Raw genomic sequence first — 23,093 nt, forward strand, 5'->3', positions numbered from 1 at the left:
GGCTTTTCTCCTTTTAGCAAAGCATCTCTCACCAACAGCCCACAAAAGCGCTGTACCTCCAGCTCTTGGAAAGGAGTCAGCTCCTCCCCACTCCCCCCCCACTTTGGCAGGAAAGGAAAAAAAAGAGCTACCCAAAACCTGCCCTCAGCTGTGTTTCTAAGCAGGGATTTTCACTGAGCCAACTGCATTTGTGATTTCTACTCGTTCTCATGATATTTGTTTTGATTCTGCCTATCCACCTCTGTCGCTTCTATACTCCCAGGCCCATTTGCTTAATGTTCTGTTATCGTTGCTTACATTTCAGTATATATTCTACTCTGAATAGGTAAGATAGATGAATAAAAGATTACCATCCCTTTTTACAGATAGACAAGCGAGAGAGTGGAAAAATTAGGTTATTCCTTCAGAGTCTGCAGCACAGTCACAAGCAGAGCCTCAGTCCCTCGAGTTTGGTACCCCGATCATAATCCCATAATTTTCCACCTGAACCCATTCCAGTTCTTACTGATTCTGAAGGGCTGGATGAATGTGCTTTAGTGGTACCTCTAGCAGCCTGGGACAGCAAAAGCAATACTTTTACACTGAGGAGAGAGGAAGTAACTGGCCACTAAAACACTGGGAGGCAGATTCAGCCCTTACATAAGTGAAAGCAACTCTGTTTTGCCAAGTTTGAACTTGCCTCTGTATCCATAGCATTGCATTTTTTAAGTTCTTCTGGCCAGAATGAAAAGGGTTTTGGTAACCCAAAGAAACCATAAAGCCCAGCTCCGAACTGGCTATAACACAGCCGGCTGCCATCTCTGACAGCTGGAGATCGTTGGGCCGCGGACGCAGTGCCAGCATGCAGATCCATCACCCATTGCCCCCCGTGGGGATGCAAGGACCGTCGCCAGACTATTCCCATCTTGCAGCCAGAACTGTGGGGCTGAAGCAGTTCTGCTGCTGTCTCATGCTGTGCTTCTTCTGGCCTGCCTCCGTTGAGAGCCTGCTCTCCACCGCCGGGAGCGGAAGCCGGGGCTGAGCGCGGCAGTGATGCACGGGGCCCCGTGTGCTTCGCTGTTGGAATTTTCACACATTAGCCTCTGCAGAACTCCCACTTAGAAATAAAAATCGCAAGTTTGGGGCAAAAAGTGTTTGCCAAGACCCCTTAATTGGATGAGTTTGTATTCAGTTTCCCCGTGGCTGTGTGGTATATTTATATACAATTTGTAACTTTTTTCCTCTCAAGCACATATTTAACATTTGGGCGTGCAGATCCTTATGGAAGGAAAGTGCTATGATTTTATAAAAGTCCTGGAAATATTGCCTGTGTAAGACAGCGCACAGGGTGGTGATGTCCAGGCAGCTGGCATTAACGGGCAGATTAATGTCATTGCCAGAGTCATCTCTGTCAGCAATGAGTTATACTTCATTCAAAACGGTGACATCAGCTCGCAGGCAGTGAAGACAACGAAGTTTTCTTGGGATGTCCGAACATTCTGTCTTGAAATCCTAAAGATATGTTGTGTCACCCTGACCTGTGCTTCTCTCCTTGTAAATAAAATGACTAAACCTACTTTTTTTATAATCTTCTTGCCCATTTTAAAATAAAAAATAGCCAAGTCTATTTTAAGAGCCTTCATATAGCCCCCCTTTCCATTTTCCACAATGAGGCACAAACGCAGCATATACAAATGTGACAGTATTTACATAATACAAAGTTCCAGCAAACACAAGACTGTAATCCAGAAAAACTTTGACTCTCCAGAGCAAACGGGAGAAATAAAAAAGAAGGATGCTGGGCCCTGGGATGCTGAGGCAACAAAACCTCTCTGCTGACCTTGAGCGAGAAGTCCTTCCAGTCCTCTGCCCTACATCAGCATGAACTCAATTCAAAGATACCGCAGATGGTAACATGCCCTTTGACCACAGCTCGTAACCAAAAGACTACAGCCTTTTGTGGTCACGATTTCAGTGGTCAGCACGATATCTCAACTTGGGCTCTAGAGACCTCATGAAAATCGTGCACGGTGACTGCTGCATGTAGGAGGAGCACTCCTAAACCCCATTTCCTAAGACACCTGCACTATGGAGAACTCTATAAAAGGCCACAGTTTTATGCAAAGGAAAAAAAAAAAAGAAAAAAAAACAGTAAACATTTTCAAGAAATGGTCTAATCACATTCAGTTTCTTCAGTGCTTGCTGGAATAATCATGATGAACTCTGTCAGTGTTAATGGGGGTGTTATAAGTATCTGTGTAGGACTGCCTCTGTAATTCAGCATTAATTAGCTGAATCATTATTTTAGAGTGTTACTGAATTATCTTATAATTACCACCTAACTTGGTGCTTGTAAATGAGGCAACAGAAGGAAATGGCAATTCTTTTGAATGTACTTAAAGTTAAGAAGGCATAATAAATACTCCATTCTGTCCTTTTTAGAAGCTTTTTTATCTTCTGCGAGATGTAAGGCTAGTACAACTGCTTTCATCTATGCCTTGTAGATTTATTACAATCATTATAACAAATGGAACTGAATATTATTCAGGTTTATTACCCCATAGTATATCTTTATGAGCACGCAGGAAACCATGTTGCTTCTTTATCCACTGCCTATGAAGAGAAAGAAAAATCCTACCTGGAAAAACAGAGTATTGTGATTAAAAAAAAAATAATTTGATTCTCCTAATATAACTGTTTTGCTAAGAACTTATCTGCTCTAATTCCCAACACAATCAGACCTAATTGATGCTCACTAAGAAGCCTCATTACGGCTTGACTGGGAAGGTAGTTAGGAAATACCACGTGCATTTTGTTGTCACTGATTCTGCTCTGGAAGTGTTAATTCTGTGGAACAAAGTTTATTGCACCACATCCCCCTGCCTGAAATGTGCAGAAGCACGGCGGAAGAAAGGGAACATATTTGTCGCTGGGCGAATCAGAAAAGCTTGTAACACCTGGCTGGTTTGGGTCCAGACTTTTGGGATCAACTTTGAATGCTCTGGACAAGACACTGCTCAGATAGTCATGTGTTCCCAAGAGACTATTCAGTACAATTTTTTTTTCTGCAGGATTTTCTGATGGCACAGACACATGCTTATAAAACCATAAAGAAGTGCGTTAAGCAAATCTCTCCTTATTCTCAGGCTTTTACTGGAAAGTACTTTTTGTAACTTCTCCCCTCAGACTAAAAGAGATTGTCCAGGTCAACAGATCTGAGGTCTGCTAGACCAAAGGGGAGTCAATGTTGTGCAACCAGTTGTACTAGCAACCAGACATTTCTTGCGTGCTTTAGTTTTTCAGGGTGTATTCAGAGATTTGCAGCAGGCAGTTACAGTCTGCATTCTCCTACTTTTACCACATACTCCTTATGCGGGAGTCAAAACATACCTATAGCCTCCATTTTGTTAGTATTTTGCCAGCAGAGCTGGGGGCACGTTAATACTTGACTTCTTTAGCAGCTAAGTGATTCTAAATATGAAACAAAAATCTCTCTCTCTCTCTCTCTCTCTGAGGAATAGAGATACTTGAAAAATCTTTGTTGTGAACAGATTTGCAGCCTGACTATTCTCAAATACATTGCTTCCTCAACACTAAACATTACATGCAGTTTGAAATAATGTAATAGTTTATTGCAGATGATTGCTGGTAGGATGGTACTGATACAATGAAGGTATGAAATACTAAATCACACTTCACTATTATATCTATGAAAAAAGATGATTTTCATACCGTGGCATGTTTATTGCTTTGAGACCAAGCCTGTTATTTATTAGGGTTCACTCCGTAGTTCTTAGAAATGGCAGAATATCACTACTGTGATTGCTCTTCTTGCTAGAATCATGATGGTATTCACTCTTCATACAGAGCAGTTTAAATCACAGGAAGAATTCACAGCATGGTTAAACAATTTGGTGGCAAACGTAGTCCACAAATAACCACAACTTATGTGTAGTACTGTCTTACAGGTGACAGGAGAATGTTTTTCTTTCCTTAAGTTTCTCAACCCTCTTAGCCAAGGTCAATCGATTAAAAATGTGTGTCACAGCTGGTCTTTAAAAGCAACTTTCTAAATAGACAGTAGTGATCCATTATTAGGAAATATAATGGTCCTGAAAACTAGAATGTAAAACCCTTGGAAGTTTATATGATGAAAATATGAATGATAGAAAAGTTTTGGTTGGAAGGGACCTTGGGAGCTGATCTAGCCCAACCTCTTTCTCACAGCAGGACTAACTTTAAAGTTTTGTCAGCCACCTCAGGATCTCACATAAGCAAATTTTGCTTACTTCCCAAACTTTCCAAAGCTCCAAATGACAAAATGCAGCTCTTTGTTCAGCTGACATCCAGAACACCCCCAGTTTGGGTGCATTTAGATTTGTGACTCCTACCTGCACTGCTAGTATCAGCACAGGCAGTAGTTTTACTTATTAGTAAGTCTGCCAACCGCCTTGAAGAGCCCACTTCCAATTGTGCATAACATTTCCAAACACTACAAAACATTTCCACACTGAGTGAATTCTTTGCTTTGCTTTTGTTTTAAAAGGCAAATTTCAGCTGAATTAGCTCAGGTGTTTCTAAGGAGCAGACTCAGGAACAAGGTTGCTGCTGAAAAACCTGGTGCCCTCACGTAACTTTGGAGCAAGGACAAGAAGCTGTGTCAAAGAACAGCTTCTCTGTGAAGTTTCTGTGCAGCTCCACCTACACTTGGTTAAAGGATGAGCCTTATAAAAATTGTGACTGAATCCACTCAGTGTAGATTTGCTAGCCTTTAACAGATACTGTCTGTCAGGATGCCAGCCCCATGGAGCATGTCTGAACCTCTCTCCACTTTTTTGGAGATCAGACTCCAGCTGTGTGCCAGGGCAGGACTCGGGCACAAGCAAGGCACGTGCTGACTTGCGCACTAGTCCGTGCTACCAAGGGGACAAAAGTCTGGTATCAAGTCTTGGACCAGCCAAGTGGGGAGAGCACAAGGGGCCAACACTGAGAGCGGGAGCACTAAGATAGGAACAAGTTAGAAAAGACAAGGAAGGCAGAGTAATTTGCTCATAAGCTTCTACATGGTGCTCATCACTACCAGTCCTGAGTGCTTTACAAACATCAATGATTTCATTTTCATAGCATGTTGTGAACTGAGGTGATACTATTAACTGTATTTTAAAATGGCAATCTAAAACCTGGGGATATGTAGGTCCAATGTTTCTACTATTTTTGGTGTCTGTTCTGAGTCATGTATTTGTTTTTCTGAGCATTTACCACTACGTAACATTTCAGGCATTCAAAATTCATTAGCGATGTAGATGCTTACATGTCTGAAAACCAGAAGCCATGGTCAAGTGTCCTTAAAATAAGGAACACTGAATTAAGAATAACTTGTGAAAAAATTGGTTTAAGCAACTACCCAACGTCCTAATGGGACTCTTCAGCAGAGCCAGAACAAAAACCATCTCCCACAGTGCAACGCTCAGCTGAGGCTCCCTGTGCTCCAGACTTTCTAGTATGCCTTCACTTTCAGTTGGACATCCTAGAAAAATCTATCATGGGCTGGTTTAGAAGAAGGAATTTTTCAAGATGGAAGGATAATTTAGAAAGTTATGAAAAGGATAAAACAGCAGGAAATATTATTAAAATGTTGACGAATATGCTTAGTTTCCCCCACTGCTACATCATCTCACTGTTTGGGCTGACTGGTGCCTTCAGGGCATGCACGAGCCAGAGAGCTCTTAGTGACAGCTTCCCTGCTCCCATAAGCACAGACATTCAGCTGTCCAGAATAAATCTCCTGGGAGGTGTTTTTCTTCTCCAGCCCACAATTAAATGACTTCTTCTTTACTGCCTCTTCCTGTTTATGCATTCCTCCTCCCCAGTGATTGGGCTCCGTGGCTGAAGCATCACGTATTTCTGCATGGAATGGCATCCTTCCTTCCCTCCCTCCTTAAAGTTACTTGCTTAACTTTTCTTCTGTGTATCTTAATTAGCACATTGCCAGCTTTAGGCATCAGGGCACTTTCTCCTACTTAAAGCCTCCTTAAAATATGGTCACGTAACTTTGCACATTATGGAGTATGAAAATATTTAATGATGAAAGATCTTTTTAAGGTTTATTCTGTTGAACTTGAGATTTTCAATACCCTGCTGTGTTAAATCCCCACGTAGACAGACAAATGCAACAGCAGGTTTAAGAATGAAATAGTTCAGGCTACACAGTTGGCATCTCAATTTGTTAGATTAGGGAAACGGCCTTGCACCTGCCCTGATTTTAGTGCTGGGAGGTTAACTCCAGTTTTGAGGCATGAGCTAGAAGGCAAATAAAATACATTTACTCAGTTAGGTTTGAACATGTGTTGCCTCAGTTGCCTGATAGCCTTCCTGATACCATGGCATTTATAATTCTGTTGATTCTTACTGTTGAGTTAAATATTAATACTATAACTTTTGGGGTATTTTTTGTGTGCAAATGCAAAAAAAAAAAAAAAAGAAAAGAAAAAAAGATGTAAAAGTTCAATATGTTTGAGTTCTCTTAGGTTCATCCTGGGCTCAGTTAAAATGATCCTATTTACTCTTGGGTTTCTTATTAAGAATCTTGTTTCAGGAAACATTTCACATCGATTTCACACTCTTTCAGGCACGAAACTATTTGCCTGTGAGCTGGTGCCATGACCACAAAATCCTTCATTTCTGATTTCTAATGATCATTTTGTTGGGATTTACTGACAGCAGCCATCGCCCATCCCAGCACCCCGCTTTTGCAGAGCACAGGTGCCATCAGCTCTTTGTAGCCCACCAGAAGCAGGCTCAGAACAAGCCATGCCCAGTATTCACCATACACACATATCAAAACTCAAAGGATGATTCCTCTAAAAGAGTTTGTCTGACAGATCCGCATACGTCATTTCTTGGCATCTATCTGTCAAATTATTTGGCAGTTCTCTTCATATGAATTGTAGCAGTTTAGCTGCAACAATTTCCAGATCAAAGCTGTCAATCACTAGGCAATTCCCACAAGGACATGCAAAAGGACCTGACGGGGAAATTATCTAAAGCTGCAATAATCCAGAAGAAGTGATAAAGAAAAAAAGCAAGATTTCCCAAATTATATGGACTGAAGTTCAATTACTGTTTTCCTTTGTACAATTTGAGACAGTGAGCTATCATAGCCACTAGATCTGGAGGCAAAAATCTAGAAAGTGAATTGCAATTCATCTATTTCCTTGGCATCCCATCCCTTTCCAATTAAATATGCTTTTCTTTTCTTCTCCATTATTCTGAGGAGGCAGTAAACCTCAGTCTAAATGAGCATTTACATGAAAATCAGAGCTCTCCAAGGCATCCACTGAAACTCCTTTAATACAATATTTGCTTTAATTCGATTTTCTTTCTTGCCTGTGGGAGAGTTTCAATCACATTTGGTATGATTTATAATTGTACGCCCCCTCCTCCTGCAGAGGTCATTCCCTTTCCTAAAACAGCATCATTTGACTAGAAAGAATTCCTTTTACAAGTAAACAGCTCAGCAATCAATATTGTCCATAGATGAGTGTGAGCACAGTCCAATTTTTAATAGGATCTCTCAAATGTCAAAAAACTCACTTTAATCTCCAGGAAATATAATCTGTTTACATCACCTGCAGCCTCTTGGTTGTCTCCTTCAGAAAGACTGCTTTCTTCAGGTCACTGAATAATCTCTTCTACCTTATCTTATGAAGAATCCAGCTTCATCATATATATTTCAAGCAATCTTTACCTTCCCGAATACAAGTGAATCAGGGAATCATATTCTGTGATTCTCATTTATTTATCTCTCCACTTCAAAATATAAAATCATATACAAAGGGTTAGGTTGCGAGCATCTTCTTAGACATATTCAATCCTCCTTTCATGATATTGATCTCATTTTGTTTTATTAAAATAATCTGCCACGTGCTATTGAAACTGTTTCTCAAATAAACAAATACTTCTTTTAAAGAGGGTACATTGAGGAAATGTATTGCTTAATGTACTAAAAAATAGTATTTAGCATTGTATTTATACAGATATACTAAGCCTTTACCAAACATGGAATGATGTGCAACAAAATAAAAGCTGAAGCCAGTAGCAGAAAAGCAAAACTCTAATAATAATCAAACTATTTTTTCTATTGCTAATCTATGCTATGACATACCACTTCCATGCCTGATGGCATATTGAACCCAAAGTAAAAAATTTTGTTTATCTGAAACACATACACTGGGTCTGATTGTCTGTCCCCACATTTATCTCCACGTTTTGTTGCATGTCTGCATGATATTACATAAACATATCATGATTTCATACATATATGCAGTAAAGTAAGTATCTAGCCACCTCTACATGTGTATCTTCTGCTCAGCTATATATGTGTGGTTGTGTGCATACTGATCAGACATACAATCAATAGAAAAATTAGGGTCCTTATCTTTCAGTCAATATATATCTGCGAGATCTTGGGGTTTGAATTTTGTGAGATTCCTCTTTCTCGCAATCTGAAGCTCTTAACAATTCATTATTTATCTCCTAAACTAACTGATTTCCCCTATTCAGCTATCTCAGCTTCAAGACTTAGAGCTATGGGAAAACCCAGGTGATTTCAGCACAGTTCTTTTTGGCTTCTTTTGGGGAACTTTGGCCTTTCTTTTAGAAACAGTGTGCATTACCCAGCCTCAGGTCAGCTATTCCATCTGTCTTACTGGCTGGCTTAAGAACATTCCCTTCCCTACACTGCAAATGACAGCAGTTTTCCCGATTTTTTTTTTCTCTTCTTGCTCTTAACAGAGTATCTTTACAAGAAAGACAACAAACTTTGCATGAGCACTTTGCATGATAAAGAGCAGTGCAGAGACAGCTAACCTGTCTCCAGAAACCAGGTGAGGGACCAAAAGTACGGTACCTCCTGAGTTAACATACCCTGTAAAATAAATCTATATGCATTTCTGTAATATGTGTACTCTAACTTGTTTTACTTGCTTTTATAGTGGCTATAGTCCAGCTGCACACAAAGAATATATATATTTGCACGCAGCTTCCAAGAGCCATGCCGCTTCAGTTGACCGTATTGTTAAACACACAGCAGAAAACCACAAAGAAAGCCTGCCAAGCACTGAGACAGGGTAAGAGTTGTGCCCTCTCGGGCTTGAGAAGCTCACGTGAGGGGACATTCCCAAAGAAGACGCAAACACATCATCAGTCAAGGATTTTTCTAACCAGAAATCCCCTGCACCGCTCAGGAAATCCTGCCAGTGTGCAACAAAAAGCCCAGAGCCACTGGCAACCTGAAGGGGTGAGCGAAACCACTGCACGCCATGCCAGAGACACGATTGCACCCTGTGGTACTTGGGGAAAGGCTAAAACCGCTGTAGCCCCCTTCCTGGGGCTACGGCTTTTGGCTGGACCGCTTTAGCTGACAGGACTTATCAGTCATGCCACTGATCAGTAAACCACTTGTTGGCCTCTGCAGGTAAAGAGTGAGAGACCCTGAAGTACATCACCCCCAAATCAAAGCTGAGTATCAACAATACCACTATCCGTATGCCACTCAGAAATGAACGCTCCCAGGAAGACGGTGCCAGCTGACTTACACTGATAGTGAGGGGAAAATCCAGAGAAGTGGTGTCTCCTAACCCTCTGGGTCACCCATTTGTCTGCTCACTGCCTGTCCTCATAAGGCACTGCAAAACCTATTCCACCAGAGCGATGGGATTTACCTTAAAACTTCCAGTCCAACTGAAACTCTATCAATCTGCTCAGTATCACACTACCAAAATGTTCCTTTGTTTTTTCATCATCGTAATAAAGTGAAGCTTCTTGTTTCCAGATGTGTCCACTGCCCTGAAAGCAGAAAGCACCCTAATTGGATCAATGCACAAACTTCATTGCTCCGTGAGTACGCGTTGTTGCCTTACAGTAACTTCTGCAGTGCCTTTGATTGCCCTTATCAATGCCTTTGTTGTAGCAAGCTTTTCCTGTGATAAGCAACATTTTGAACAGTGCTCATTTCAATCTGTAGGCATGAGCTGTGGGACAAATCTCCTGTTTTTTCTTATGGAAAACCCATTGTCCTTGAAAAGAAGATATCCATTCACCTGAACCAGGGCTATGCCAGAATATTATTAACTTTAAATCCAGCAAGTAAAATAGCAGGGATACACAGCAATAACTGGAATCATATTTAATATTACATTCTAGCAAGCCCCAAAGCGACATAATTACGTAGCCACTGCTGCATCAAGCAAGGAATAACCACTGAGCACACTTGAAGGCATATGCTGTCATTTACAGATGCTCTTTGGATAAAATTTGCAACATGTAAGTCTGCAGCCTCCCTCTGCCTTTCAGCTGTTACAGAGGTGCAGGGAGCTGGGGAAGCAGAGGCAAAGGAGGAGGAGGGAGACCCACTTCTCTGGTTTTGACAGACTCTCTTATCTGTCACCTCCAACTAAGGTTTCTTTGAACTGCTCTTCCTACTGGTCCATAACAAGACTGGAGTGTCATGTCTTATTCCCTGCCAAGGTCACTGGGACATAGTGTTGGAGAGCCTCAAATGTTGGCTGTGAAGGCACCTTATAAGAAACACCTTTCTCAGTTCACTTGTACCATATAACATTACCTTTCCGCCTGAGGATCAACACATCTTTGCCAATCCTTTCCCACCTTCATGGCAATAAACCGTCAGTCTGAGAGCTGTGAACGGTTGCCCCTCTGTTTGAATATCCCTAAGGTGATATTCAAAAACTCCTGCCAGTCTCTTCCCACCGAGCCATACCCCTGAAGCCCCCGGACCCAGACTGAGCTAACAGGAAATTATCAAAGGGATGCTTCAAATGAAGGACATTTCTGCTGCCTCCTTTCTCCAGTTCCACTTCTACCCTATTTTGACCACTACTGTTTTCAACTCTCCGTCTCCCTAGGGCAGTGGTCCTGGGTCACACACTACAGAAGTCTCACCCACCCTGTACTTAGACTTCTATCTCACCATTGACTCTCTACCTGCTGCAGGTGAAGGGTTCTCACAGAGAGAGGGACCAGCTCGAGGCTGCGGAGATCCCCCTGCTCTCCCAGCCAGGATGCTGAGCCCCCCATATCAGCACTGACACCGGCCCTCTTTCAGTTCAGTGCCCTGTAAAATCGGAGTCTCTCCCCTTCCCAAGGAGTGCTCCAAGCCCCCCATTTCATTGGTCAGATTTCCCAAAGACTTGTGGTACCTCCCCAAGTATTGCTACTCACCACTACTAAAACCTCTACAAAGACCCAAATGGATAGAGAAAATGACAGGCTTTTGTTGGTGTGCTTCAAGTCTTCGATACGGCTGGGATGGATGGATGGATGGATGGATGGATGGATGGATGGATGGATGAGTCTCCCTCTGTGCTGCACGACCATTAATGAGGAGATACCACCGTCCTCTGTGCCTACATTCATTGTCGTCTTCATTTTGCCTTTGCAGTCTAAATTGTAGTCATCTTATGATGTCATTACTGGTATGAAAACCATCCTGCCAAGTTTCATGTACTCTATAAAGGTCATAGATACCCATTAATTTATACCACATCTGCTTTTTGTTCTTAATTGCTCAAATACTTTCCACATTTTATATACATGCTTTCTGGGTTATGTGACACCAAATTATTCTCCACTGTCCATCAAAAGGAAATGCCTTCTTCATACCGCCCTGAGTATCTGAAGTCCTCATATCATTCTGGATTACCTGCAATCTCTCCCTCTCACTCTTCCATTTACAGATTATCAAACCAGATGGGGCAACTTTGAACTCAGTATCTTTTTCATACATAAGGCAGGAGGTTGCACCACCTCTTTTATGAATTATTCCAATAATCTCTGGATTCAGAAATTTCTTGCCCATGTCAATTTGTCTCTTTGATTAGTCTTCTTTTTTATTTTAACCAGAACTGGCATGGGGAAGTACCTTAGGCTGTTTTGACCCACTATACGTTCAGTCCTAGAAATCATCTTTTTGGCACATTTGATTAAAATGGATCACTTAAAGGGGACACTTTGCAATTCCTTGACATAAACTCCTCACTTTTGGTCCCATCCCCTGTTTTAGTTCCCAAGAGTCACGGCACCATTAGAAGATTTTTTTCTGTAATCAAACGGTGATAATTCTTTTTATAATGGTGCAATTATCTATTCTCTTCTGGTTTCACCTTAGCAAGCTCAATGAGTCATAGACCTTTACATCTACTGCATCTACACCCACTGACGATCAACAAGGAGCGACAGTCCCTGAGACTCATTTGCTCTCCACAACGGGTTTACAAGGAAGCACCTGCTTAGAACTAGACACTCTTCAGTAGAAGCTCTGAAATAAAAATGCACACACGCAGTCTACTGCCTAGTTTATTTATTCATTTGTTTATGATTCCCAGCAAAAGAAGGTCTAATTTTTTCTCTCCTGACAGTGTAAATCATGTTACAATCACTATTGTTACAGTTATATAAAAGTAGTATAAATACTGCAAATCCAGCTCAGCATCTCTAGTTCCTTAAACAATTCTGTGCTTCCTTTCACTATTTTTATGCATTCCTCTTATGGAAAAGAGTAATGCTCAGGACTTGAAAAGTGAAGCTCATCTGCAGGACTAGCATCACAGTGACAGGTGTCTTGTCCCTCGAACAGAACCAAAGGAACCAGATTAAAAAGATCAGTACCTCATCTTTCATTTAGGAGTAGTCATGTCTTCTGTGCAGCGGTTGGACACAAAAGATTTCTGATGATTGGCTCATTTTTTTCAATTTTAAGTCACGCATAAGGCACATAACTGAACCACGTTGGGAGAAATTCTTGTTTGCTAAACCCTCTATCATTTCTGCCCTGGACCAGTTTTGACTCTTAAACAAACGAGATTTCCTTTGAGTCCTGGCTGACCTTCCTTTAGAAATCTTGAGGGGGTACATAATTCCTACTCTGTGACTGTCTAGCCAGAGCTGAGAATGGAATGCAAAATAAATAAATAAAGAAAAAACATTTTAAATTACTTTCATTTGGCCACGTTCCTGCCTCTTTTGTGTTTGCTTTCCATGTATATATGAAGGAAGGAATTTTGTTGTTGGAATTATTCATTGTCCTGGTTTTGGCTGGGATAGAGTTAATTTTCTTTCTAGTACCTTGTATAGTGCTGTGGTTTGGGTTTAGGATGAGAATAATGTTGATAACACAGGGATGTTTTAGTTACTGCTGAGCAGTGCTTACACAGAGCCAAGGCCTTTTCTTCCTCTCACCCCACCCCACCAGCGAGCAGGCTGGGGGTGCGCAAGAAGCTGGGAGGGGACACGGCTGGGACAGCTGACCCCAACTGACTAAAGGCCTATCCCATACCATATGACGTCATGCTCAGTACATAGACGAGGGGAAAAGCTGGCTGGAGGTCTGCTGCTCAGGAACTGGCTGAGTGTCAGTCAGCAGGTGGTGACCAATTGCATTGTGCATCACTTGTTTTGTATATTCTTTTATCATTATTATTATTTTCCCTTTCTTTTCTGTCCTATTAAATTGTCTTCATCTCAACCCATGAGTTTTACCTTTTTTTTTTTCCCAGTTCTCTCCCCCATCCCACTGTGGGGGGAGTGAGCAAACGGCTGTGTGGTGTTTAGCTGCCTGCCGGGTTAAACCACAACACTCATGAAAAGCAGAGTTCAAAGTGGTGAGTGCATGAACAGCATGCACAGAAGCCAAAATGTAAATGTGCATGTACAAGAATTCATGCCAGAAATTCTTGCACATTCATGGAATGTGACTCTTCTGACCAGGCTCGAGCAGGCAAGGTAACGTCAATCTTCAATGGCTGCTGCTAATCCATACGGTAAAAAATCCCGACAATGTGGGTTTTCTAAATTCATTTCAATAATGAATACATTCAAACAGACCACGGCGTGTTTTCCTTCCCCAGACAACAACCAAATGTGTTTTAACTATATGTCATTCATGCTCACGCAGCAATCTTGGGAAGGCAATGGCTGACAAGGAAATCTGGTCCTGTGATGAAAGGCAGCGAGCTGGAATTTGGGAAGTACTGAGCTTTGTCATAGCCTTCTTAGGGGACTGGAGATAAATCCTGCAATCTCTTTGTTCCTCCACTCCCTAACTATAAAACGGTGATAATGCTTCTCTTCTTTCCAGAGCTTGGAAGAAATATGTCTGCGTGGTACTTGGATGCTGCAGGCGCCAGGATTGTACAAGCACTGATACACTGACAGCGTCGTTTTTTGGAAACTAAGCTGAGCGACTGTCACGCTGACACCAAAAGAGAATAAACCATAGCCAGGCAACTGGGTTGGTAAGGTTATCTGCTCTTACCTGTGAATCACTGTTTATTTGCATATGTTTGGGGCCATTAGGGACAAACCCATCCCACGTGTCAAAATTTCTGTCACTCCTGGCTTGTGGGCCAAGTATCAGCAAGCACAGTGGGAAAATTTTGGAATGCATGACTTTTGGTTACCAGATATTTAGTCTAGGCCAGCCAAATTCTGGTGTGACCTTCATCTTCAAAGCCAGGACGCTTTCTCAGAACACCGACTTATGGTTCCTTGTGGCAAATACATTCCTTTCTTAACCAAATCTGTATAAATCAACGTGCATCTGACAAGGACCAACTCTCCATGTTGAGCAAGATCAACTGCCCAGCTTCGGCCCACGTGGCACACTGAATGAGCTCCTCAAGCTGAACCATAGCCTACATAGGAAGCAGGTATTTAAAATATGAAAAAAATCAACAGACTACATCTATTTAGGAAAGCAGTGCAACTTCCACCAAAATCAATAGGTTTTTTTTTTTCCTTTTCTGTCTTGGCACATGTTAAATTAACACTTTTCTTGAGCAGTCTCTTAACTCAGCTTCATAGCGTTGCTCTCTTCAGTCTCATCTTCACTGTATGCTTTGGGGAGAGCCCATCCGAAATCTCTCTTTTCCGAGAAATAAAGATCTTTAAAAAATTTAGAAAACAAAGGTCTTTCAAGTCTCAAAATGAATGTGATCATGCAGGTTAATACCAAACCGTCTCTCATTGCATAATATCTGAGAGCAGGCAATTTCAGGATTATAGAAGAATCTGGAAAATTACATAAGAACTCTCCTTTTGCTGTAGGAGCCTCATTCAATCAGGAAGGTAATTTCCTCTATACAGCAAGTTTCAAATTCTACTTACGACCTTGGTGTCATGACAATTTTGGTACTAACTTGTTCCACACTAAGTATTGCTACTAGAACTGTGAATAATCATCAAATTAACTAGCCTATAGAGTGATTAAATAATTTCCTCCAATTTGCATTTGATATGTTTATTAAGTGCTGGAGGGTGTTCTTTGCTCTCTTATTTTTACTGCTGTTAAGCACTATGTCTGGATTTTTGGCAGATTTTTTTGGCTGATTTTCATCAGATTAAGGTATGAGTTACCATTTGATACTGTAACAATGCCAGTAGGTAGCAGATAAATATTAAGATAAAATTAGCTGCCACTACCTTTTATTGTTTGGAATTCATTAATATTGGATAAGTCTGCATTCTGTGGCGATGACAATTTTTTTAATGTTCCGTTTTTTATCAATTACATTTTCTTACAAGTAATACTGCAAGTAGTAAACAAGAGAGAAGTTGATTACAAACAACATAAATAGACATGGCAATATTAAAGCTACAAAAAATACAAAGTATTGCCTATGTGTTATTCCTTGTGCTTTGTTTGCCCTACCAGTGTCTACGAGACCTATTACTCACAAGTAATTCTTTGTGAGATGTTTTCATTCTGAACCAGATGAAACTGTCGGTGCTAATTGTCAATAAAAACTGTGATTTTAAACTGATTGGGAATCTGTGTTTTCAAATGCATGCCCTTTACGCAAGCGAGTGGTCACTAATGCCAATGTGCATTAGAAATGCAATTGTACTATACTTAGATGTGGTTCAACCACAGTTATAACATGGGCCATTAAGGAACATTAAAAAAAAAGAAGAAAAAAAAAGACAGAAAAAAAAGAATCCAGGTTAAAAGGGAACATGTTCTGTTGCTCAGCTAAAAGATTTATCTATAATTAGAAAACAAAATTGTTCAAAATTAGACTAAATAGATAAAATGTTGGTATCTCAGAGAACATAGGCATACCATATAGAAAACACGCTTACTTACGTTTTCCCAGGGCTTGTAAAGAATTCTAAAGGCTTTCAGCATGGCTCAGGGAATTAGCTTTAACACAATTAACTGGTGAGTCAGAGAAGAGTGCGGACTCCTCTCTCGGAAGACTCGCACCTGTTGGACACGGAAAGTAAACTCTCATCTGTCATCCCCAATGTTTTTCCAGCGTCTTCCCGAAATGCAGCTCCTCCCAATCAGCTATAAATCTTGAATAATCAAAACCACATGAGCCAAACGGCATAAAAATTAAATCTACAGTGAATAATATCGGGTAAAGGAATAATATAACTGACCATGTGATTGCCTGCTTTCCTAGGCTGGAGCTGGAGAGAAGTGGGAAATGCCCAGCTGCCTTAGTTGGAACCGACTCAAAACTTCATCCGCTTTGGTTCAGTTCTCAAAATAGGGCACATGACCTCTAAGTAAGACAGTACAGTAGGCTGCTTTTACACTACATCGCCACTCCTGCAGCCCCTAATACCAATTCGCTCGCTTTACTGAGCATGGGAGGAGGCAAAACTTGACACTTGCCGAGTTTCAGCGTTATCTTGTTTTGTAATGCATTATCCATCGCAAATTTACCACTATCTTTAGGAACAGAGATGACATCTGCTACAGAGTGGCTTACACTTGTCTGTCTGCTGCTTTCAGTGTCATGTGTCTGACATGAGTTAACCTCTTATAAAATCTAACGCGAGGGAAGAGAATTGCGCATCGGAGGTGTCCGCGCTGCTCCTCTTGACCTACTTGGAAAACTACGACGCGACTCTTTGCTGTTTCCCCCATCGTGACACAGCTGCAGAAGGCAGTAATGGGACCACTTTTAATGGAATTTGAAATGTGCTATATATACATTTGTATGCCTTTGAATCGCATTATTTCCAAACCTTGCAAAGCCCATTCGTTACTTTGTCAAGCCTACTATAGGTCCTTTTTTTTCCTGGAATTGGCATAATGAGAAAAGATAGCCTTTTCTCTTCACAGATAAAGATCCATATTGTATTTTATAATCTGACAATTATGTAGTTTGATTTTTTAAATAAAACAGATAAACTCCCTTCCCTGTTCGAGATGAGATCTTAGTTGTTAGTGACAGCTGTTAAAATGCTGCTAAAAATAGATATAGTGTCAACCACTAAAAAGCTAAGTGCTCCTGTGAACCACAAGCAGAAAACAAATGAGGTTTCTACTGAATTTGTGGAAAATCTGTGAGCATCTCACATGTACTGGGAAAGGTGCTTCACTCTTCCAGCAGCCATCTCTGTATGTAACGCAGTGGGGGGGGAAATCAAACATTTGGTATTAAGACAGAAGATAGATATATTCCCTCAATTTTATTTTCTCTCTCCTTTTTGTTCTTAAAAAAAAAAAAAATCATGCAACACAAAGACTGAGGCTACCTCCAGGCATTTCAGATGCCTTTTTCATTTTACACCTTTGCCCTGCAAAAAAAAAAAAAAAAAAAAAAAAAAAAAAAAAAGAATAGCAGGAAGAGTAAGACAAAAGAAGTGCAACCAGTCAGCCAAATATATCATTACTACAAATTAACATAAAATAGTTGTGCTCGGTATGGCAGTTATTGATAGACGAGCCAATGTGCTTGGGTGCCTTTTGCATGACTGCGATTTGCCGGGTTACTCACAGAGCTGTGTGGAACTTTCCTCTGCCTTAGAACTGCAGCCTCCAACCCATCCGCAGTAGCTCGGCTCGATTAATAAATTAGCCGTATTCCAAACCAGATGCATGACATGAAATGAGTAAAAAGAGAGAGAACAGAATTGTTCACATTCGATGTTATAATACATCTCAGTAGGTTCCTCCTTTTTAGCTACATTACAGCTAAAAATAGAGCACTAGTGTAGGCACAGTGAAATATGATTTGCTTCCAATAATATAGCAAACTAATTGTGAAATTAAGCCATTGAACGCGCCGTTATCTCCAAGTCTGGCCTTACCAGCACTTTATGCTTCCCTGTTTAACATTTATCAAGTTACCCACAAACTTTGACGGATACAAACACCAGCTGATAAAATACTTGCCTTTTCCAAGGCCCGGATCCTACAGAGGCTTTGGCACAGGTAAAATTCCCTCTCTGTGAGCAGTCGTTTCACATGTTTAAAGACTTCATTGAGGGTATTAAAATAGGGCCAACTTTTTCCTCCCTCCAATTTTTTTTCTTAAGATGTTTAAATGAAGAGCCATTTAATGCCCCGAACTTAAAAATAATCAGCCTTAAAAGATCTTAGCCACAAGTGAAATATTAATTTAAAACCAGTATCGATGCTAGCGCCGATTTTTTTTTTTTTTTTTAACGTCTGAAGCCGGGATGGGTTTGCTCCACCGCAGCCGCCCGAGTGCCGCGGGGACGCGCCCCCTCCCCGGCGTTACCCCGGGACGGCGAGGGCAGGCCGGGGGGCCGAGAGGGGCCCGGCTCCCCCCGCCCGGCAGGAGCGGGGAGGGGAGAGAAGGAAGGCGCAGGCCCAGCGAGGGGGGCGCAGCCGCCTCCCGAAATCCCGTCCGGGGGCGCCCCGCTCCCGCAGCCCGCCCGGGGGCCGAGCGGGGCGGTCGGAGGGCGGCGGGGGGGGGGGCTCCGCCGCCGCCGCCGCCGCCGCCGCCGCCAGGGCCGGGAGAGACGCTCCGCCTGGGGAAGGGCGCGGGGAGACACTCCTCCCCCGCCGCCCGCCCTGCCTCCCTGCCGCCCGCCCTCCTTCCCTTCCTCCGCCGGCTCCGCGAACCAGGAACCGCGGCGGCGGCGGCGGCGGCGGCGGGCTCCGTGCGTGAGAAACCCCGCGGCGCCGCGCCGCCGGGAGCCGCCGGGGCGGGCGGCAGGGAAGGGGGCGGCGGGGGCGGCGCGGCCGCCGGGCGCTGCGAGGGGCCGGGCGGCACCGGGGGGGCGGAGGGGGAAGGAAAAAGTTTACACCCTCGCCGCTCTCCTCCCTCCTCTTCCTTGGTGGCGCAGATGGGAGTTTTACCTGGAATGACATAAGTTTTTTTTTTTCGGGTTTGGTTTTTTTTTTTTTTGGAGGGTGTCTCTCTCCCTCCCTCCCCCGCTCCCCTTTCTCCCCCCCCCCAAATCCCCCCGCCCCCCCTCCCCGCCGGTGCTGGATCCACCCCCCGCTCCCCTCCGCCGGCGGGCGAGGGTGTGACCCGCGGGAACACCCACCCACCTAGGCGTCCATGGTGGGAGCTGTCCGCCCAGCCGCGCCGAGCCGCGCCGCGCCGAGCCCCGGGCACCCGGCCGCCGCCGCAGCCCCCTCCCGCCGGCCCCGCCAGCAGCGCCCTGCCCGCAGCCCGGCCCCGCTCCCGGCGTTTCCTCCGCGTACTTTTTTTTTCTTTTTTTTTTTTTTTTTTTTTTTTTTTTGGTGGCGGTGCGGGCTCTCGGATGGTTTGCTGGCAGTAGCCGGGGGCCGTGCCTCCTCCCGCCGCGCCACCATGTCGTAGGGGAGGTGAGTGCAGCGCGGACCCTTGCGCGGGGCGCGGAGCGGCGCGGGGGGCAGCGGGGGCCGGGCGGGTGTCCGCCGCACCAGCCGGCGTATCCAGGTCACGGCCAGTCCCGTCCCCATCAGTGCAAACTTCGCGGGAAGGACACGTCCATTGCTCGGCAGCGCCCGCGCCAGCGCCGCGGGGAAGCGCGGCGGCTGCTCCGCGGGTCGCGCCGCCGGTGCTGGGAGCCGCCGCCGCCTCGGCCCGTGCCCGCCGGGGCCGCGAGTGCGGGTCGATATTTGGCAGAATGTGAAAATGAGAGGGGCACGTGACACCCCAAATCCCGGGGATGTTTGGGCTTTCGCCGTGCCTAGTGCGTGCAGACCCCGCTCCCCGCGGCGTACGCGGGGCTGCGCCGTCGTGTGCCTGCGGGCGCGCAGGGGGCGATTTCGGGCGAAGGTGCGCGGTGCCCCAGCGCGGTGCACGGCGCCGCCGCTCCCCGACGGGCTCAGCCCCCCGCCCCGCTCCCAGGGGCACCTCTGCCAGCCTGCGGGGCCGCGGAGCTGTCCCCGCCGGGCCGGGGGTCGGGTCGGGGCTCGGAGGGGGCCGGGGCCGTTTGGGAGCGTGCGTCAGCGGCTGCGGGCCGCTCGCCGGGGGCGTTATTTACGGAGCGAGTTGGGAGCGCATCGCCTAAAAGTTTGCTCGCCGTCTTTTTTTTTTTTTTTTTTTTTTTTTTTTGCTTCCCTGGGAAAAGGGTATTCCTGCAGCCGGGACGCGGGCACCGCGGGAGGCGGCAGCACCCCGGAGCCGGGGGCCGTCCCGGCGGCCCCTCTCGCTGCCGCTGGGTGGGGGGAGGCAGCGGGCGGGGGCGCCCGGCGGGATGCGCGGCTGCCGCGGAGCGGAGCCAGCCCGGCGGAGAGCAGAGGACGAGTCCTTGAACCCTCCCGCGCTCCGCCGCCGCCGCTCCGCTCTTCTTTTTTTTTTTTTTTTTTTTTTTTAATTTCTCGGTTAAATCACCGCCACACCGGCACCCCGCATATTCATGCGCCGCTGAAAGGCGGAAACCCCGGGGCCGGCGGAGAGGCGATGCGCGGCCCTGCCGCCGGCGCGGCGCGGGCACCGGGCGGGGGCGGCCGCGCCCCGCGCACCTCACCTGCCCGCCGAGGGCCCCGGCCCGCTGCCCCGCCACCCTCCCCCGGGGGCGGCTGCGGGCGGGGCGGCAGGCGGGGCCCCCCGGCTCCCCGGCGGGGCCGGCGCCCCGGGGTTGCGCGGGGCTGCGCGGCCGCGGCGGCCCCTGCGGCTTTAAGGAGATGCGTTTTCCAGCCTGTGTCGCAGCAACTTTGTATCAGTCATGTCGCCCGGCGGGTGACTGACGGCGCGCCCCAGCCAATGGGGCGGCGGCTTGGCCCCAGCCGCGCGGCGCTCCGCGTCCCGCCCGCCAATGAGGGCGGGCGGCTGGCGGGACGTAAACTTGAACTTTATCTGGGCATGTGACATGTTTTTAAAGGACTTGGCACCTTTTCCCGTCCCCTCCCGGGTGCCGCTCCGTGTCACCGGGCGGCGCGGCGCGGCGCAGCGCGCCTCGGGCGGGCGGGCAGGCGGGGGAGGGGGGTGAGCGCCGCCCGCCCCGCCGCTCCGCGCCGCCCTCCGCGCCGGCGGGGGCTCGGGGACGCGCCCCGCCGCAACAGGTACCGCGGGGCGGGGGGCGCCGCTCCTCTCCCCGACCCGCGCCGGGAGGTGGGGCTGGCGGGGGGGGGGGGGGCATTTCGGGGCTCGGCACGGGGGGGTGCAACCCCCCCGGTGCCCTCTGTGTGTGTGTGAGGGAGGGTCACGGTGATAACCCAGAGCCTCTCCGCCGCGGGGGGTGGGGAGCGGCGTTTGTGCGGAAAAAAAGCGCTTTTCTGCATCGCTTGGGGGTCCCGGCGGCGGGGGGGAGCAGGCGAGGCGGGCTCGGCCGAAAGCGGGTTTGGGCTCTCAGGATTTCCCCGCCTCCGCCCCGGTCCGACCCCCGGCGGCCGCCTGTGAGAGAGGGAGCTCGCCCCTGGGTACTGCTGGGTTCCCCCACGCGTGAGAATCCGGATTGCACCTGCGGGAAAGGGGACCCGGGGGGGGGTGGGGGGGTGGGCGGTGAGGGGTGCAAAGCGGTGCCTTCTGCCCGGGAGCTGTGGTGATGCTCCACGTCGCGTGGGGCAGACAGGGAAATAAGCGTGCCTGCTGCCTGCGTGGTTGTTAACACGCGTGTGTGTGTGTGTGTGCGAGGACGGAGGGACCAGCCCCCCGCCGCGGGGGCCCGAGTCCGGCTCCCCTCGGCGTCCGCGGGCAGCGGGGCCGGGGGCTGCCCCGGCCTCCAGCCCCCCTGCCCCCGGCCGCCAGCCCCCCTGCCCCGGCTGCCCACCCCCGGCCGCCTGCCCCCGGCTGCCTGCCCCCGGCCGCCAGCCCCCGGCCGCCAGCCCCCGGCCGCCAGCCCCCGGCCGCCAGCCCCCGGCCGCCAGCCCCCGGCTGCCTGCCCCCGGCTGCCAGCCCCCGCTGCCAGCCCCCGCTGCCAGCCCTGCTCTGCTGCCCTGGAGAAAGGGGGGAAAACCCCAGCCCATCTTTAACGATGAAACTCTGGTCCCCCGGGCAGTTTTATGTCAGCGAAGCGGCTCGCAGGCAGTGAAACTTAAAGAAAATTTCATTTACAAACACCGAGAAATAAGAAGTGGGTGGTCGCTTGAGCCGGCGGTTTAGTTTTTATGAAACTGGATTTACTTCACGTTTTCCTGTATCTAGGTGACCTTTTGGTTGCAGGGATACCAGGTACCATTTGATTTTTTTATTTGACTGTTGCTGCGAAACTCGTTTCATGCCTGGTTGATCGGAGACTCATACTGCAGAGGACTCTGTTTGTTGATATGTTTGGGGGTGAAATACGTAACTCACAGTGTCCGAGTACTTCTTGGGGGGGGGGGGGGGGGGGTGTCTGGAGAAACTGCTGTGCTCATAATATAAGCTTCCTTCTGCAAAATACCAGATGTAGATGGTCTCGGTTCTGATACGTGACACGACTCAGCTTCTGTTGTGGTCCGTGGATGTTTTAGCCTGCAGTCAAATGCACTTAGTGAAAGTTAGTAAAAAGGCATGTCTGTGCAGTAGGTGAAGTGTGGATACCGTGGATAAACATGCTAGTCAGGTTGTAATAAGTTCTGCTTAGAAGAACAAAACCAAACCCTTAACGCTATCAGCAACCCGTGGGATTTTTATTCGGTTCTAGTATCCACTGAGGCGCTCGGAGGTGACAGAAACCAGCACTCCCAAAAAATCCCTTTGGTGCTGCATTCTTACTAATTTATATCTGTCATTTTAAACCGAACTTGTATCAGGCCACAAATAATATCTCTGCTGTTTTTTTATCCTCTTGGACATATTTACCAGACAGTGCTCTGGAAGTGCAGGACCAGGGCTTTTTTTTTTTTTTTTTTTTTTTTTCCCCCCCCCCTTTGTGTGACCCAGATTTTTATTTGCTGAAGTTTTAAAGTATGCTTG

General features: G+C 46.4%; 1 protein-coding gene and 1 long non-coding RNA gene across 3 annotated transcripts in view; one reads left to right on the forward strand and one right to left on the reverse strand.

The window, feature by feature from the left end:
* Positions 1–12,409: 12,409 nt before the first annotated feature.
* LOC148051536 (uncharacterized) lies at positions 12,410–18,112 on the reverse strand. The gene is made up of 3 exons (XR_015699838.1): positions 17,790–18,112; positions 16,142–16,261; positions 12,410–14,940 (listed from the first exon to the last, which is right to left on the reverse strand). It is a non-coding gene; the product is annotated as an uncharacterized LOC148051536 (long non-coding RNA).
* A 1,327-nt stretch (positions 18,113–19,439) lies between these two features.
* Positions 19,440–23,093, forward strand: part of NR3C2 (nuclear receptor subfamily 3 group C member 2) — a 214,920-nt gene continuing 211,266 nt past the window's right edge. Inside the window, exon 1 of one of the 2 annotated variants that reach the window (XM_087735566.1) lies at positions 19,440–19,594. The gene's annotated coding sequence lies outside the window, so the exon portion shown is untranslated. Of the gene's footprint in view, positions 19,595–21,124; positions 21,260–23,093 lie in introns of those variants that run through there. The other variant, XM_087735565.1, reaches the window with a different exon arrangement.

The sequence above is a fragment of the Nipponia nippon genome, unplaced genomic scaffold, assembly GCF_047370975.1.
Source record: "Nipponia nippon isolate SJK-2023a ecotype South Korea unplaced genomic scaffold, ASM4737097v1 scaffold_6, whole genome shotgun sequence".
NCBI classification, from domain to species: Eukaryota; Metazoa; Chordata; class Aves; order Pelecaniformes; family Threskiornithidae; genus Nipponia; species Nipponia nippon.